Below are 20,034 nucleotides of genomic sequence, written 5' to 3' on the forward strand. Positions count from 1 at the left end.
GTGTAATAATTGTTTTGAGCATTTCTCATCTAACCCAGCAACCACAAGTTACATGTCCTGGGATACCATATTTTATTCCTTTTAGTCTGTCAGTCTGAGCAGTCCCTGATACTATGGTTTACTGAGACATACTCTAGTGGACCAGTCCAGGCCTAATCGCCATTGAGATTGCTTGAGCCATCAGCAAAAGCAGAAATTCACTGAATACACACTGGTTATAAAATAAATTGAAAGAAAATTCAACATCGGTGCTCGAAGGCAGTGACCTGTACTGTATATACATTTGTTTCACTTTTTTTTTAGTAATGTGTGTAGGCAGGGGCGTATTAGCCGCGAGGCAAACAAGGCATTTGCCTTGGGCGGCATTTTCCAGGGGGCGGCAAAAAACGCCGCCCCCAAATGCCCAGGGCAAATGCCTTGTTAGCCTTGCGGCTAACTGGGCTGCCGGTCGGGCTGCTGGGCTGGTTGCTGGGCGGGCGGCTGGCGAGGGAGCTCTTCCTCTGAGCTCTCTGCTCAGCTCCCTCGCGCGCCGCAGAGTGAGGCTGGGAGCCGGAAGATGACGTCATATTCCGGCTCCCAGTCTCACTCTGCGGCGCGCGAGGGAGCTGAGCAGAGAGCTCAGAGGAAGAGCTCCCTCGCCAGCCGCCCGCCCAGCAACCAGCCCAGCAGCCCGACCAGCAGCCCCACTAGACCCCAGGGAGGTAAAGAAACCCCCCCAGCATTCCCAAAGGTAAGGAGGCTGGGGGGGTAGGTTAAATTAATTATATATTATATTATATATATATATATATATATATATATATTATTATATATATATTATATATATATATATATATATATTAATATATACATATTATTATATATATATTATATTATATATATATTATATTATATATTATATTATATATATATATTATATTATATATATATATTATATTATATATATATATTATATTATATATATATTATAATTATATTATATATATATATATATATATTATATATATTATATTATATATATATTATATATTATATTATATTTTTATATATTATATATATATATATAATATTATATATATATATAATATTATATATATTATATTATATATCAGAGAGTGTGTGTGTGTCTGACAGTGAGTGTGTGTGTCTGCTAGTGAGTGTGTGTGTGTGTCTGTTAGCTAGTGTATGCGTATCTGTCAGTGAATTTGTGTGTGTGTGTGTATTTAGAAGGCGGGACGGGGGGAAGGGTTGGGTGGGGGGGGGGGGGGGGCGCCTGAGTTTTGTCCTGCCTAGGGCAGCACAAAACCAGGATACACCACTGTGTGTAGGTTAACAGGGCTTTATTTGTATTTTTGGTGTTGGTTGAAGAACTATGCTTGACTTAAGTAAGCATCTTTGTTCCCTAAAACACCAGGCACTTTCATTGATTAACTAATTAATAATTCAAGATATTTTACATGAACTAGACAGACAAGATCTCACTAGATACAATCTGCTTGTATCACACAGGGTGACGATAAGAAAGAATTCATGAAACTGACATTTAAATCAATACTCATAAGGTGTAACACAACAGCTCAAAATAAGGATTGTGCATTACATTTATAGAGACTAAGCATTGACTTTTAAAGAAAGAAGGAATTTCTACAAGAGACATTTCTACCTTAGGGATACTGGCTAAGGTAGTGAAGAAAAATGCCAGTAACAATTATGTAATATAAAATGACATTTGCTGTAAGGCACTATAGCACCTTATAAGAATGTGTAAATAATGGTGTTTTACCCTTGGCATTTCTACCATGCAGTTTTGGAAATTCGGGTTCTCTGTTTTAGCTTATCTCAAAAGCTATTCTTGAAATAGATGGCATTGCTGACAAATTTGTGAGTTGGCAAGAAAGTGCAGAGTGGAGCATTTTAAGGAAACATTTTATGAAAAGGAAGACTTAAAAGGGCTTTAAGAGCTTAGTTAATTAAGGGGGGTGGGTTCATTGAAACTGATTGTAATGGGAAGCAAGCATGAACTACTGATATTGTTGAGTAAGGCTCTTGAAGAGGAAATGCTTGCTGGCCATACACTACTATACACACCAATACATAGGACATATAGGTCTACTAGGGTCATCTGTCTTCATGAGCAGTGAAGCTCTGTTGTAGCACTAATCTTCCTCTAAGCACCATAATAACTTTTCATCATTGCAAAGGTAAGTTGCTTTGAGTGCCTCAGCATGGTTTCTTACATTTTATTCAGCAACGGCACTCATCCTATACAAAGAGTAGGTATTCAACTGGGGACACTGAAGGAATGGGTTTATTGAATTTAACTGAAAATCAGATATTGATTTTTGGAAAAGATATTGGACTTTTGCCTCATTTATTTAGTACCGCAATGGATGCCAATAGATACTAGTAAACTAACTTTGAGACAATATCTTTATATCTTGTCTGAAAATAATGACTTGACAAATTTATACTTAATATACTATTCATAATAATGTAAATTCACCTTTAACATCTTATGTTAATGAGTAATACAGATTTGGAGATTTGTTTCAGTCGTCTGTACTTGGGCTGATATGGCGACCATCGGAATTCCCGAACTCCGAGCCGAAATGTAAAAAAAGCACAATGTATATATGTAGCAATGTGGTGACTTCACATGGCGGTTTCCTTATGTGAAATCTAATCCTTTGCTATCAATAGGACTTATTAGTCTACTCTTTCCTTCTTTCAGATTTATGTTTCACTTTAATCTGCTTAGCTTGGAAGCAGTCTTGTAAGCTCTTCGCGCAATCCTTTGCCAATACACTATGGATTTAGATTTTTAAAGACGGGCAAGGTTTTTATGTTGTGTTCATAAATGGTGCTTCTCAAGTGTTCAACGAATTACCTTTCAAAATTGAAAAATGCTAAAATCAATGTGAAAAATATTGACAAACACAATAATCAAATTTGCATTGAAATTCCAGGCTTTTTGAAAATCTTATTCAAAATGGTCAAGACAACAGAAAGGGAGCACAGATGCTGAACTTGATTCGAACATCCAACAAACGCAAAGCAAAAGATTACATCTTATGTTAAGGCTGCATTAGAAAAATTGGATTGAAAAAGATTAGATTTAAAGCTTCTGGATTAAAAAAAAATGGAAAAGTGCTGTTTATGTTCAGCCTAATCTCTATCTCTTCTCTACAACTATAATGATGGATAGAGGTTTTAGATACCATTTGTATATATTATGTGTTTCTGTTTTAGTGTGCCACTATCTTAATTGTAATATTATTTGAATGCTTAAAAGGAAATGCTTCTAACATGTTGAGCATTACAAGGGAGTGCAAATAATCACACTTGCTTTAAAAATAAATCATCATGCTTTAAAAATAAATAAAAATAAATAAATCATGCTTTAAAAATTAAATAAAATTCTCAGCCATCTTAAAATTAAATGTATGCACAGATTTAATTTTGATAGTCTGATTTAAAAGATAACAAAAATAGACTTTGAGATTGAGATCTCTTTAAGATTCATAAATTATTATTATTATTATTATTATTATTATTATTATTATTATTATTATTATTTGTACATTTTGATATTTCTGAGTTTTTGTGTGCCCAACGTTTGGCACATTTGTAAAAAACTATAACATGTTTATGTAACTTCATCTTGAGTTATCTAAAGGTAGATCCCAGCAACTACAAAACATGTTCAGTGTTTGAAGGCACGGCACTGGTTACGAACCTATGGATTAGGATTCTATAGAGATGTAGAGAAACAAATCTATAGAAGACAATTGGGTCAGATAAGTGTAATAAAACTATATACTATAGACAATATGTGCAGTTTGTTGGAATGGAAGAGAAAGAGGTGGTGAATGTCAAAGTAAGTGACTGACAGTAGGGAGGACAGTTTTATGTGAAAACAGTGTGAGATGAAGAAAAGGGCAGGAAGTTGGAAAGGACAAATGCTAATAAAGATGCATGAATAATTTATGAATCACTAAATACATCATATTTGTTATCCCCCTATTAGCAAAGATGTTTAAGATGGACACAGTAAATTATTGCAATTGCACTGATTTGTTGGCAGAAGTCAAGTGGCAAAAACTAGTATACTTTTTAGTAGAAAAGTTACTGAAGGAGAAAAAGTGATGAAAACCATCTATTATTTTTTAGGACATTACACAATATATTCCATAACAGGTAGTTATATGTTTATTATTGTATTTTAAGACAAATAACCGGTTTGGCATGAAAAACAAAATGCTATGTGCAGCAAAAGATAAAACTCAAAGGACCTTACATATTAACTGTCATGACACAGTGATCTAATGGTTTGCCCTTCAAATACAGTACTCTTGTAACTTGCAAATACCTTATAAGATAATAATGGGGAAAATGGGAAATTGACAAATTTAAGTTTCTAAGCTATTTCTTTTTTTTTTCTCAAAACAACCCATGAAGTCAGCATTGGAGATTTAACAAGTAAAACATTGTTTATTCGAATTAAGCCTGAAGGGCATCGAATATGATGTTGGTCCATGAGGACTAGGTTGGGGACCCCTGATCTAGAAGATGCAGGGCCCATCCAGGGTTGTGTTGTTGTAGACAGATGTTTGATCCATGCCCACTCAAGTCGTAATTGATAATGGAGCTACATATCCGTAACTTGAATACCCACTGTACTGTACTGAGGACTTAGGACCTATATCGCATATGATCAAGTAAATGACAGTACACATCATAGCTTATTGGGAGACAGATATATTAGGAGAGCTATTTTAAATAAAAGCACTCCAAACTCCAAGTCAAATAGGAGAAACTGGAAGTTTCAGTATTGATTGTCATCAATAAAACAACATGTTACAAGGAGGAATAATGTCAAAAGACTTGGTTGACTTGAAATCCACAACATTACTTTTTTTTTTTTTTGTATTCTGGAGATAATCACATATGTGTCAAGTAAGTATTTTCAAAAAAAACCAGCAGACTCTGGTGAGACAGGTGCCTTACAATTTCATTAAAATCCACATAAAATCTAAAAAATAAAAAAAATAAAAGACAGAACAGAGCATAGTGTAACTGTATAGTTGATGTGGAAAATCAGGAGTAATTACAAATGACGATGGTCATGCCTGTGGGTTAAAGGCTACCCATAAGTCAATCAATCTCTCTCCCTCAAGAATTTCTTCAAATATAATGATGGAATCTCAGCCACCAGACAAGGGGCTCTACCTGCAAAGGCAAAACCTTAAAAAAGCCAACTAAAAGGAATACTGCTGGACATGTAATTGGGTTCCAATAAAATAGTAATTTAATAAATTAAAACAAGATAAAATATAATTATAATGGCCACCAAAAATGTGTTTTTCCTCAAACAATATGGCTTCTTCAGTTGTAGTAATAAATTTAGTACAGAGGTTGCACTCTAAAAACGTGTCATACAAATATAGCACCTATCCTGATTAAAGATTTGCTTATGAAATTTAAATGTTTTTTTTTTAAATGAGCAAATAAAAGTTATATTTAAATTGTTTATAACAAGTCCTTAGAATGTTTTCTTTATGCTAATTCTACTTTCTACATGCTTACTGACAAACACTAGGCACTACATTTTTGTTGTCTTGGGTGTGCAAGTTTCTGGTTTGTGTGTGTATATATACATATACATATGCACCCCTCCCTGTCACAGGTGACTCATTACAGGACCCTATTTAGACTTGCAGAGAGTAGATTTCCCAAGTAAGTGGATTAATCTCATAAGAGCAAGCATTAGGCTGCTGCTAGGATAGGACCTGCCAAATATGGGGTACTTTGACGTAGTTGGCAGGCTTATGCAATGTATGATTGTATAATGTAACTAAACCCCCATCATTTTTTGCCTAGGTGAGGTGTTTTTAAATAAAACTATTACAATCTCTAAGATTTGAAATTATTGTTTAGTGAATAAGCGAATGCGCTGGATTCTGTATTTTGTATATATACATATAGATATAAATGAATTCAAATCCGTATCATATGTTGTGATGCAGGAAAATCAATGTGGCGAAAGTGACCTCGCCACTGGGTTTTGGAGGAGCCTGTTTGCCAGCCTCCTGCCCCAGGACTATGGCCCCGGGGGGTAATGCCCTTTGGAAACGTTATTTGGGCATATTGGATTTGATTATACTGCTTCTGCCCCTTTAACTACCTTGGGAAAGGACTCGTACATTTGCTTTGGCACTTCGGACGCAGCCGAAGTGCCGAAGTAGTGGTAGTGTCCGCCATTCGACAAACGAACACGTGACGATGGCCATTTTAATTCAGCCGAACGCGGTCAGCAGTGTTTTGCCGTCGAGTTCATGGAACTAAAAACGGATACTCGACGGAAATTTCACTTTCTTTTGGAACTTGCACATTCGAATGGAGTCGAACAGCGTTCGACTATTCGAACGCCACATTAACATTGCCATTTTCACGAACGGCACCCGTTCGTGCATTCAAATTATATTTTAACTGTGATGAATAGGCCGGCCGCATAGCCCAAACCTGTGGAACTGTCTATCTTCTGTCCGTACTTCCACCTCTGATGCTCGCCTTCAAGTTTTCTTGAGGGCTGCACCGTTCCTGTGGAAAAAGTATATTTTTCTGCCTGTGGTAATTACGTTAGTTCATTGTGTTAAGGTAATTGTATCACAGGCAGAGGGGATGGTTTGTGCGTATTAGCTGGGTGTGTCTGCCTGTTCTGTACGTTGTTGATTGGCTGTTCCACAAGGTCCACGTGGGTGGTAACCTTGTGGAGAAATGTGTATAAAAGAAGCAATAAAGCCCCAGCTCAGTCTGTTCCTGCTTACACTCCAAAACTGTGTGTCGTCCTGTTATTGGAGGGAAAGACGATTTGCTCCTGTGTCTGCTGTTCCAGCTTGCAGGAGATTCAAGGGAAGAAGGCTTGCTCCTGTGTCTGCTGTTCCAGCTTGCAGGAGATTCAACGGGGAAAATCCTTCTAAGGACTAGAGCTAATTCCCCATTCGCCTCCAGAGAGGAGCAGTTCCAGGGCCCCAATCCAGCCACGGCGACTGTAAGCAGAAGAGCTACAGTTTGTCACCTGCTCCAGCTAGGAAGTGGTCCTTTGGCGGAGGTACCCAGCCGGGGTACAGGGAGCTCCGCTACAATCCTTAGAAAGCGTTTTCGGCAAGGAAAATATCCAAAGGGGAAATTAACCTATGGTAAGGAACAATCACCTAAATAAGGAGGCCAATAATATACAGTAAAAATTAAAAAACAAAATGTCAATGCTCAAAATCCTGGTTTAACCTCTTCAGGATCTAAGTGTCCAAGTCATAAATCCTTCTACTGTAATTTCCTCTCTATTCATTTTATTCAAATAATCATCTCCTCTCAAGTTTTTAAAACGTTTTGTAATTGCTATAAAGGTACTGCCTTGATCTAAACAAGTATGTTGCATTTTGTAATGTACTGGAATAGAGAGTTTATCTTAACCTCTCTTAATATTTTTTTGAGATGTTCTTGAATTCTAATATGTAGATATCTAATGGTGCATTAAGCCAAAAAACATATTTTTTTCACTATGGAAGGTAAGTACTCCTTAATTAGGATATTTTTTACTTCAATTGATAAAATTGTTAAATATTTTTTTTTCTCTATCGCACACATTGCCTACAATAATTAAAAAAAAAAAACTTGTGGATTCAGAACATTTCCTGTAAAACAATTTGTCACTTTGGACAGCGATCAGTGAACATCACAATGGAAGCTGGATAACCAGAGTTGGCTTCACACTCTCCTTGTTATCCCAGTCGCTCAAAGGGTCAGAAACAGGAGGCAAATGACGAAAGGTAAGCTCTGATCATTTCTCTTTTTGGCCGTTTAGTGTTTCAATTCCTCCTACCAAACTGCCAAGAGCCTCTGCCCAAAAAACAGATGATCCTCTCGGCTGTGTTGAGGTTGTGCTGCTACTCGGTATAGCAGACATGTTAGGTTTAATCTGCAAATCTCCCTGAACTAGAATCCTCTATTCGCTGCAAATCATAGACTGTTGGATCACAACAGGCTGTTGGATCAGTGTGTCAGTTTCCCCTTAATCCTAGGATCACAAATGAAAGTGTGAATCAGTTCAGGGCACTAATTAACTCGTTCATACAGACAAGCTTTGAGTAGATGTTCCAGCTTCCTATTTGTTCCATGAGAAACAATGTTCCAACTTCTCCAGGAAGGCATCCATCTTGTTCACGGGATTGGTGAATAAGGGGATGACCTATTTAAAATGGCATTGCTGTGGCTCATGTTTTCTGCAACATCCCTAAATGGTTTAAGGGCTACGACTAGCTGCACTATTATGGTCCAATCCTCACACTTTAGTGTGGACCAATTGCCAATGTTCTTGTTGGAAGATAGACTAGAGATTGCCCTTTACGGTTCCAAAATATTTTCAGCATGTCTGACATCCTGTGTTAGTGGGAAGCCTTGTTTTCTCTTACTCCTGCCTCATGAGAAGGCTAACCTTCACACTACAGTGGAACTGCCCACCAATTCTCCTGCAATGCAATGCCACCTGTAGTCCTCGGGAATAACAGCCTTTACTACAGGATGTAGGATGTGCGCAGAACAATGCAGACTTGCAAAAAAGCCATCTTGCAGATCTTTGAGCATGCTAGCAGCTGAAATGGTGACCACGAATACAAAGATTACATTGGTGTCTGCCTGCTCTTCCACTTTGTCACAATTTCAGGGGAGGAATTCAGATACATGGGGGGTTGGGGGAACGAGACACATGGTGGAGATGAAATGCATGGAGGGGCTGGAGGGAGCACAAAGCCACATAGAGGGCTGGAGGAGAAAGAGACAACGTGCTATGGGGGAAAAGACACACAAATGAGGCTGTGGAGAGAAAGATACACAGAGGGGCTTGAAGGGGGGCAAAGAGCCACAGGGGGGCTGGGTAAGGGTCAAAAGAGACAGTCAGGGTAACGGGCAAAAGATACAGGTAGGAACTTGGGGGGGGAGACACCTAGGGGGGCTGTCTCAAAAGAAATTTTAAAAAAATCACAAATCAGTCACATACTTCTAATTCAGTAAACCAGAGTAGCTGTAAGTGGCAATGATAGTGGTTAGGCACAGTAGTAACCTAACCACCTTCACCTGTTTTACAATAAAAAGAAACGTGATCTGGGAATAAAATTGACATTTAGTAATGGTCCCTTAACAATTAATCATCTCTTTTCTCCATCAATCAACTACATTTCCACCTCTTGATTGGACAAGAGATACGGTCCTGATCATTTGGGCAGACCTTTTGTCCATTACCACAAGCTAAGTTGCTTATATGACCTCCCCACACAACCCCTCCCCCCCAAAAAAAACAACTAAAACCAAGTCAGTGTGTTCTCCACTGTTTCTCATTTTGTTTTTTTTATTTCCATATAGCATTTTGGAGTTGTGAAAATTCAGATGTATTTCTGATTGCTCAATATTCGTGTACTCTTTTAAACTGAATACCACATATTAACATAGAAACATAGAAACATAGAATGTGACGGCAGATAAGAACCATTCGGCCCATCTAGTCTGCCCAGTTTTCTAAATACTTTCATTAGTCCCTGGCATTATCTTATAGTTAGGATACCCTTATGCCTATCCCACGCATGCTTAAACTCCTTTACTGTGTTAACCTCTACCACTTCAGCTGGAAGGCTATTCCATGCATCCACTACCCTCTCAGTAAAGTAATACTTCCTGATTTTATTTTTAAACCTTTGTCCCTCTAATTTAAGACTATGTCCTCTGGTTGTGGTTAACCAGTTTGTATAACATTATTGAAAGAGCCTTTAACTTGCTAGCCAACATAACCCTAACAGAAAGGCAGTGTAAGAATAATTTACATTGTTTTTACAAGAATGTGAAAATAATAATCCTTAAAATGTTCACATTTGCTATCATATAGCAGCGTTGACTAAAATTATGCAAAATTAAAAAAGAACAAATGAGCAGTGATTAAAAGAAAATTGTAGGCTGCTACAGATTATGCTAAAAGGTACTTATCCCATTGTGCCTATATGTAATGACCTTACCTAAATTACAATGCTGTTTTACTGAAATGTAAATTTAGGCATTTCCCTGGAATTATGAGAATGGCAAGTTTTGTGTTGTTATATTTGTGCTATATATTTTGATCTTTTAGCAAAAAGAAATGTAAGATCAAATATATAATTAATCGTTTGCAAATGTAGCAGCATGAAATTACCTAACGTGCATTTGGAATCCATTTACATATTGTAGCAATTACAGAATAAATAGCGTCCGTAATGAAAGGTGTTATTCAAAAGCTTAACACTTAGGTAATTAAGGGGGAATGTTAGCAAAGTATAACCACTTTGTGCAGACGTTATAATTACTCACTGAGCCTTCAGTTTATTCTTCTTTTTTGACAACTACCACATGTTGATCTCTTTTAGCTTAACCGCTTAATAAGGAGATATTGACAAACATTGTACAACAAAAATGCACTGCAGATTAAATTAGCATATTTTTTTAATACAATATTTGTTTAAATGTGATTGTATGAGAACTAGAATACAAAGGCACATGAAGATGATATGTTTATTTGTATTTACATAAATACGATATGCATCTTGAACAATGAATTGTACATCAAATTATGTTAATCACAGGCTATCATGAATCATCTTATGAGCAGCCTTCCTCAGATGCATGCTTTCTAATATTTTAATTACATTGGTAAATGTAACTACCAAAACAGCTGTAATTGGACTGACTCTGGCTTTGCTCCTACCCTTACTGGCTCTGGTATTCAAACTTGGGGACTTGGCTCTGGTATTCAAACTTGTGGACCACAAATTCTCCTCCTAGTATTTGATTTAATAAATCTCCCTTGGCATCTGCTCCCACCTTGAAGAAACACTATAGTCACCCACACCACTTCATCTCATTGAAGTGGTCTGGGCTCAGTGTCCCTGTCCCTCTTACTCCTGCAACATAAATCATTGCAATTTTTGAGAAAAGTCAATACTTACATTGCAGGACTAAGACTGCCTCTCATGGCTGTCAGTCAGACAGCCACTAGATGTGCTTCTTGGTTGCTAACAGACTTTAGGTCACCTAAATGACGCTGGACGTCCTCTCGCCCAGGATCAGTGAAATCCCCATAGGAAAGCAATGAAGCAATGCTTTTCTATGAGGAGGGCCTAATGCACTCGCAATACTCGCCGTGCATGCGCATTAGCACACCTCCTTTGGATTACGTCGGAGGAGGTTGAGCACCGACCCAGCACAGAGGGGCATTGGTGCGGGAATCGTGTATAACCATTTAGCTGCCAGAGAGGGGGGGAGGGGTGCAAAAGAGTAGGGGACCAGAGCACTCTATAGTGTTGGAATACAACTTTGTATTCCTATCACTATGGAAACCCTTACAACCTTTCTTGAGGGTGGTGATTCACATGGTTATGCTGCCTACTTGGGTTAAATCTCTGCAACTCAACTGTTCAATCTTAACATCTCTGCAATTTCTAATTAGTGGTAATATATTAATGTATCCCTATTGTGGCAGTTTTTTGTCAAATCGTATTCAATTTGAGGATGATATTCTCTAAATTGCGAGGATATCTCCAAACATTATCCTTTATCATATAGAATAATACTTGTGCAGTTATTAATTTATAAACAAAATGAGATTGGATTATTGTACCACTTACAATTATGGAGCTAAGTGGAGATCAATGCCATGTGTGCAATGGATCCAAAATCCTCCAGGTACTCTCACCAAAAAGGACTCACCCATGGCAAGAAACACACAACAATATATTCTTTACCAGATCAAATCTGTAAAAAGAGAGGAGGTTAGCTGCAGATACACGCAGACACTCCAACTTTTATAAATCAGTCCTCTGGAGTCCCATGTACTATTTAAATTTAGGTTTTTGGAGCAAATACAGAAAGAAGCTTCTAAATAAGTATGAGTCTACTTCATAGATTGTTTGCGAACCATATTTGTAATTTTTATCGTTTTCAGGTTTTTTTTGTGTCGAAGTATGTATTTTCGCTGCACCTTAACGTTATTAAGCATTGGATATTTTGCACTTGCATTTGGCACATATTGCATTAATACTTCTACATTTTGGGATTCAAAAGTAAACGCTTTATTGCATAAAAAGCTTTTTGCGCTTGTTTTTTTTCCCACCTGGCTTTACAAAAAAATGTTACTTCAAAGATGAGGTTTTTTTTTATAATCAGGAGATTGTCAGTCAACTAAAGTGTTGCTTGCTTAGTCCTCAGAGTCTACACTACTAAATTCACATATCATAGGGCAGGAAACTACACAGCAAGGTCAGGCAGGTCATTGATGCTGCTCCACATTTTGAGATTATTCTGAAACTGTTAGAAAAAGCATGTAGCCATTTAAGAGGTAAGCAATACAGTAAGCATCTTGACATTGACATTGCCGGGGAATATGTGCCAGCAGGGGGCTAAACAGATACATAAATATCAATAAACATATTTTTTAACAATGCAAGTACAATAATGCTTTAATGTATACATGTAACTTTAGTGTTTGAAAAGAGAAGCAATACCGTTTTTATGACAGTCCTTTTATATCCATATATTTTTTACTCATACTCAGGTGAAAGGTTTGCTCTCACTACATACATAAAAGACTCTTACTTAACATAAAGTCTTAAAAGCTTGAAAACTAGAACCAACATTTCTTTAGGAAATAATGAATTTTATATATGTAGTTTTGTCAGATAATTTCTTGCAACAATCTCATACTTCTATCTATTCACAATCACAGTCCTTGTTGTCCTGCATGAAGAAAAAGTAGAAACCAGTCAAAGTGGATTGCGTAAAGAGCCAATTCGTACAATAGTGCACTTAGCTATATTAGTTCATAAATGTAAAAGGCATTTTCTTTTACAACAATTTATGTGATTGTTTTACTACGTTCTGTAAGCACAAAATACTGATGCATTATTTTAATACTTAAAACATCTGTAGATCCTCTATCATTGCTTTGCTTAAAAAAATACTTCTGTCAAATTCAGGTTTTGTTTTTTTCTCAGATGAGAGCAATTTTCAAATTGTGCATCTTTGATCCTAGCATTCCCTAAATCTAACATGGCAAATAAATGAGGGTAATAGGAATTGAATTGCATGACATAGAACTACAGTGGGATATTATTATATCTCTGCATGACTGTAAACCACCATGTTTTGTGCAAATAGGGAAATATTGTAAATGTTAAACGGCTTAGCTATAGAGAAAAGAATATTCTATAATTATTTCATTTGGTCTTAATTATCATTATGTAGGTTTATTTACACACCGGGTTATTTAATAAAGTGTGAATTGTCAGGAATATGAAGTGATGACATCGCATTACAAAATATTTGATTTTTAATAATTAGCCAAGTCATCTATATTTCAATTTGACTATTTGGGCCTGAAATGTAAAATTTACTTCAAAATCACTTTGATTTTCAAGCACTTTACACTTTCATTAATAACATTATAACACGTAAGAGTTGGTGGCGTGAGAATATGTGAGAAAAAAAACTCATGTGAAAGTAGTTATTTTGACCTCAATTTTGTTAATTGTTTTTCAACTCACCAGCACTCACTGTTTAGAGACTAAACCCCATTTGTGAGAAAATAATGCTGAATTTGTGTGTGTCTGATTTGTAGCCACTGCATTCTGACATAGCAGTCATTTTTGTTACTGTGAGCAATTTTTCTTTTCCTTATAAAACTGTGTGTAATATGATTAACTAGTATAATAAAATCATGATGCTATGTATAATGTAGGTAATATGTTTAAGAAGCACTTTTGTATTGAAAATTGAATGAAGGGTGAGTAATTATTGGCTAAAAGCTGATGTAATAATATGTTTTGCTGTTGCTCTCTGTGCTTAGAGGAATTGCACTTTGTAGAGGAAAAACAATGGGAAATTCTAACAATATTTTTTAGATGAGTCTTTATAGCCTGTCTCCAAAACAAATGCCTGGTAAAAATGTAGCCAAAAATGCAATTTATTGGCTTGTTTATTTTAGGTGACAGAAATGAATGTTTCATGCGATTGCAAAGTCCCATAGTGAAGCAAACAATTCCGCAGACAAACGGATTTGTGCACATAAAGTGTATATATTTTTACATAAATCCTACTTTACGGTATACATTCTTTAAGGTATCTTTATACAGTGTACACTATCTTTATACAGTGTAAATGAATTACATGAGTCACCAGCATGCAAAATGTTTGTGAACTACAGATACTCCTCACTTACCGACCTGGTTCCGTTCTTACGACCTGGTTGTAAAACAAATTGGTCAGTAAGTGAGGATGCGTGCAGGTCTATGTTCAGGGAAATTTCCCCAAACACAGACAAGCGCAGCAGAGCAGGGAATCCCTCAAATCTATGTTCGGGGAATGTTCCCCGAACATAAATTAGATGGATTCCCTGCTCTGGTGCGTTTTTCTATGTTTAGGGAAATTTCCCTGAACATAGATTAGAGGAATTCCCTGCTCGGGTGCGCTTGTCTATGTTCAGAGAAATTTACCCAAACATAGACATATGGACCAGAGCAGGGAATCCCCGAACCTAGACCAGGCAAGGAATCCCTCTAATTTATGTTCGGGGGAAAATTCCCCTAACATAGACCAGCTCTCTAACGTGGGGAATCCCTTGAATCCCCACGCTAGAAAGCTGGTCGTAAGTGCGAGCCATTGTAAAACAGGTGGGTTGTCAAGTGGGGACCACCTGTATTTTTAAGAGTGAAAAGGGCCAAATAGGTCCTAGGGTGGCAGCCAGGACAAGGGTGGCACTGACTGTAGCCCTAACAGCAGAGGAACATCAGAAGTATTTTATGCTGCTCAGCAAGGGGCTAATAACAATGTAACTGCCAGCATATTTTGCTGGCAACTGGCAACAAGGTTAGGAGTACAAATCTCTGGCCATTCATGGGCACCTTTGAAGCCTCTGAGAGCACACAGACCAGCTGACATACCTGAGCTGAGTTTTGTATCCTCACAACATTGACGGTGTCTGTGTAAGGGTCAAACTGACTAAATGAGCATGGAAGAGGCAGTGGGAGTGACCTTATATGGAAACATTGCAAGGTAAGAGAGCACCTCGGCCCTTGCTCAGATCATTGGTAAGCAGCTCAACCCAGGCCTCCCAACAGTCACTCTTTCAGCAGGATATTTCCAATTTCCGACTCCTATCCCTCCATCCTGTTTTAGTCCCCTTGTGTCAGGGTGGTAGTCCGGTGCCCGGGACCCAGACACAGTGTCCAGGCGGCGGCGCGTGAACCGGGACCCATTATGCCTGATGTTAAGTAGGAGTCACAGTGTGGAGGTGGATTAGCAGGGTCTGGTGCAGGGTAACCACAGGCCCTCTGGTTTTGAGTACCAGCGTTTGTGCAGCCACATACCAAGACCCTGATTCAGCTTATGCGGATACCAGGAACTAGGAGCTTGGAATTTAAGCAGACCTCACAGGAGCTTAATAGGGAGGCTCTGCAGCAAGATTGTATCCAGTACTAGAAACAAGGCAAGACCAGAGATAGGCACCAAACATGAAAACAAGACAGAACTAATAAAACCCAGAACCAGAGAAGGATAGTAAGCTAAACCCAGAACATATACACAAGACATGAGGAAAACATGAACACAACATGGGCATGACTGGACAGGACTGTACATGGACTGGGTATACAAACTAAAACAAGACAAGATAACATAGGCAAAACAAGAGGAGAAATAACTAAGTACTACATATGAAAATCATGGGGATTTAGTCACACTATATGATCATACATTGCATAAGCCTGCCAACAACGCCAATGTACCCCATATCTGGTAGGTCCTACACTGCCTAATGTATGCTAAAACATCCTAATTAGACATATATAGCACTTACCTTCAAGGGAGGGCAGAAGCTTTGAGCCTGCAGGACTCTGAAACAGAAAGGAATGATGGAAAACAAACGGGTGTGGCAACATAAAACAAACATTTAAAGGAAACCTGGAGACTGGGAAATCTAGGGACGAACTATAGGAATGAACCCAGAAATCCCAGCATAAAGAAAACCAGACATAGAACAGAAAACCAAAAACCAAGGAAAACTAAGCAAGAATAGCAAAAAGAGTACTGGATACCAGAAGCCAAGTCTAGACATCAGAACAGAGCAGAGCAGATCATGACACCTTGTGTACCACATCTAGGGACATCAGGGAACTGTCCCCTGATAGAACAATGCAAGTGCATCCTTAGATTAGGTCGCACTGTGCAGTGGGTACTAGAACAATCCTGAGAGTGCTTTAGCAGAGCACTCTACATGGTTTCTTTTCAGAATGGGTTGGCCTATTATAGGCATCACTAGTGACACATGTCGTCAGGGCCGTGTCTTCCCTGTCCTGATTCCCCAGACCAGATTGCTGGGAGGTATGGCTCTACTCTCTTTACATCACATACACTTTTGCAATATCCATATTTTTTTCTACAACATTTCAACAGCTGCTGCAAAAACTGGAACCAAGCAGTTAAATCCTTCATACCTGAATCGACATTTGCAACTACAGTTACTAACTGCACAAGTCAGCAGCCCACGTCAGCAATTACTGCTCAGTGGCACATTTTATGTCTAATATCAAGCAATTTGCATCACAAGAAAAAAAAAAATCTAACTATATTCATTAGGTTAGTGGCTACAAATGATTTTGAACAAATGAACTTTTAAAACTATCTATTTGATTTGGCCAAAATATCACAGTCTACCTCAGTATTGTGGGAACATCATGTGGACACAGTATATCCATCAATGGGTACAATGTAGAAAACAAACTTAATTAACAAACAAAATTAAGCTCTGCGCTCACACTCCCACTACTTCTGGATGTTAGCAAAGACTATAGTACACATCAGTCCTAATACATAGAATAAAAGCGAACACAAAATAATACCCACACACTATCCCAAATCCCTATGCACATTTAAAAATCTGGAGGTGGTTAGCATCACTGCAATTGGCAACCTACCATGTCAGGGCAAAACCTGTTAGGTGTGTCCTACACTAACAATTCACCTTGCTAAACGGCAAACTCTCAAATGATACAGAACTCCATGTGTGACAAATTAAGCATTAATAAGTGAATAGGGGTTTAGAAAACAACCCTTTCTGTCTCATTAGAGATCTTGGCTTTTAGCTCCAAGTAGCAAGATTACTTGGGCAGGGGAGCCACTAACACTATAATCCAATCGGACCTCTTAACACTATAACAAGTTATTTCTGATTAAGTTCTTATAGAGCCCGGAGCTTCCCTTTAATAACAACTTATTTTATCCATGTACATATATCAGTTAGAACTCACACGTCTTTGCAGCCTTTTTATAATTTTAACTTAAAACAGTGGCCTCTGCTCAATGTGGAGCAACCTCATGCATCTAGAGGTCAACAAATTACGTTCACTGGGCAACTAGCATTTAGTCTTCCATGCTAGGCATTCTCCAAGCTGACTCCTTGGCCATTACTACTGATTATTTCCCAGCCAGGCATTAAACCACTTTCTCTTTCATTTGATTATGGCTAACTCATTTAAATTCTTTTTCTTGCCTCAGGTATGCTTCCTTTACCTCGTTTGGTAAATGTTGTATGGGTAACAAGAAAAAAGGCTAAACCATTACCCCTGTTATTATGAATTAGTGAATTTAGCAGGGAATGCAAAGTTGCTTAAATTAGTGTATTACATTGGAAAGCTTCTCACATTACAGCAGTGGAAATCAACTAAAGCACCTCTCTCCTATACAGTCATTAACCCCTTCAATGCAGTACACGTGTACACTCGATTGACAGTGTCTGTACCCATACCCCGCAATCGTTTAAGTATGATTACAACCACTGCAAATTACATTTGTTCACTGCTAACGAAGTTTGTTTGCAATGGCTGTGCTAACAGCAGAGCCAGTGCTAGCTTTCAAGCTCTGCTGAGCTCCCCTGCAGCCACCCATGCAGAACTGGTCATTAGGGAGAACTAGAGTTGATGATGCAACTCAGCAAGCTGCCCTGTGGCACTGAGCATCTATGGGAAGCCACTGGACCACTAGGGAATAACACACACTCTGTCAACTTCAACATCACACCCCACCCAATACACACTCAGTCACCCTGTCACATCACCCTCCCACACACACAGTCACCATGTTACAGTCCTCCACACACTAACTCCTCACATAGTCATAATTTCACAGTCACCCCCCACACTTACCTCTCACACACAGTCACATTGCCTTATCACCCTGGTACCAATAAATCTAAAACCTGTTTAAAAAATATACTTTCCATCAGAAGTCTTTTTTCTTCTAATTCTTTTGCTCTTCAGCCCCCAAAAGCCCAAATTAACCTTCATAATAACCAACACCATAAATTAATATAAAAAAGACCCAGTCACAAAATAATGCAGATGAAAATAAAAATTATAATCATTTTTTTTTTTTTTTTGCTCCATAATGAGCAGTGGCAGGGGGGAAAGTCCTCATACAGACTTTCCTTTACTGTCTCATTTATCGCAAAGTGTTGGACAATTTCCCATGCTTTGCGATATGATAAAGAGCTCGCTGATTCATTGGCTTACTAGGGAGATTTCTCTCAAAGCTTGGCTGTCACAGCGCTATAATTGGTTGGCTTACTAGCCAAACAATCAGAGAGCTCTTGGTCATATTGCAAAGCATAGGAAATCTTCACACACTTTACAGTTGCTGGGATACAGAAACATAGTTGAAAAGTAAAAGGTTCTCTATAAAGGATAAGGTCATATTATTTATATTAATATAGTTACATAGTTACATAGCTTAAAAGAGACTTGCGTTCATCAAGTTCAGCCTTCCTCACATTTGTTTTTTGCTGTTGATCCAAAAGAAGGCAAAAAAAAACAGTTTGAAGCCCTGCCAATTTTGCAACAAACTAGGAAAAAAAAATCCTTCTTGACCCCAGAATGGCAGTCAGATTTAACCTTGGATCAAGCAGCTATTACACTACATTGAAAAATTATATCCTTGAATATTCTGTTTTTACAAATATGCATCTAGTTGCTGTTTGAACATCTGTATGGACTCATAAAACCACTTCTTCAGGCAGAGAATTCCACATCCTTATTTTTCTTACAGTAAAAAAAAAACTTTTCTTTGCCTTTGACAAAATCTTCTTTCTTCCAGTCTAAACGCATGACTTTGTGTACTATGTAAAGTCCGGTTTGTGAATATATTTCCACACAATGGTTTGTATTGGCACCGAATATATTTGTATAATGTTATCATATCCCCTCTCAGGCAAGGTTTTTCTAAACTAAAGAGGTTTAAATTTGTTAACCTTTCTTCATAGCTGATATGTTCCATTCCTTTTATTAATTTTGTAGCCCGCCTCTGAACTTTTTCTAGTGCCATAAAATCCTTTTTAGAACAGGTGCACAAACTTGCACAGCATATTCAATAGGTGGTCTTACCAGTGATTTATAAAGAGGCAAAATTATATTCTCATCCCGAGAATGAATGCCCTTTTTCATGCATCATAATACCTTACTGGCCTTAGCCACTGCTGATTGACCTTGCACATTGTTGCATAGTTTGTTGTCTATAACAATTCCCAAGTCCTTTTCATGTGTCTTTCATTCGCTTCGATTAAGGGTATACATTGCTTGTGCATTCTTTACGCAGAAGTGCATAACTTTGCATTTTTCAACATTAAATTTCATCTGCCATTTGAGTGCCCAGTCACCCAGTCTACCTAAATCCCTCTGTAGCAAAGTAATATCTTGCTCACATTGTATTACTTTTCAGAGTTTTGTGTCATCTGCAAATAGTGATGTCGCGAACATAACATTTTTGGTTCTCGAACGGCGAACGCGAACTTCCGCAAACGTTCGCGAACCGGCGATCCGGGCGAACCGCCATAGACTTCAATGGGCAGGCGAATTTTAAAACCCACAGGGACTCTTTCTGACCACAATTGTGATGGAAAAGTTGTTTCAAGGGGAC

The sequence above is a fragment of the Pelobates fuscus genome, chromosome 5, assembly GCF_036172605.1.
Source record: "Pelobates fuscus isolate aPelFus1 chromosome 5, aPelFus1.pri, whole genome shotgun sequence".
Taxonomy (NCBI): domain Eukaryota; kingdom Metazoa; phylum Chordata; class Amphibia; order Anura; family Pelobatidae; genus Pelobates; species Pelobates fuscus.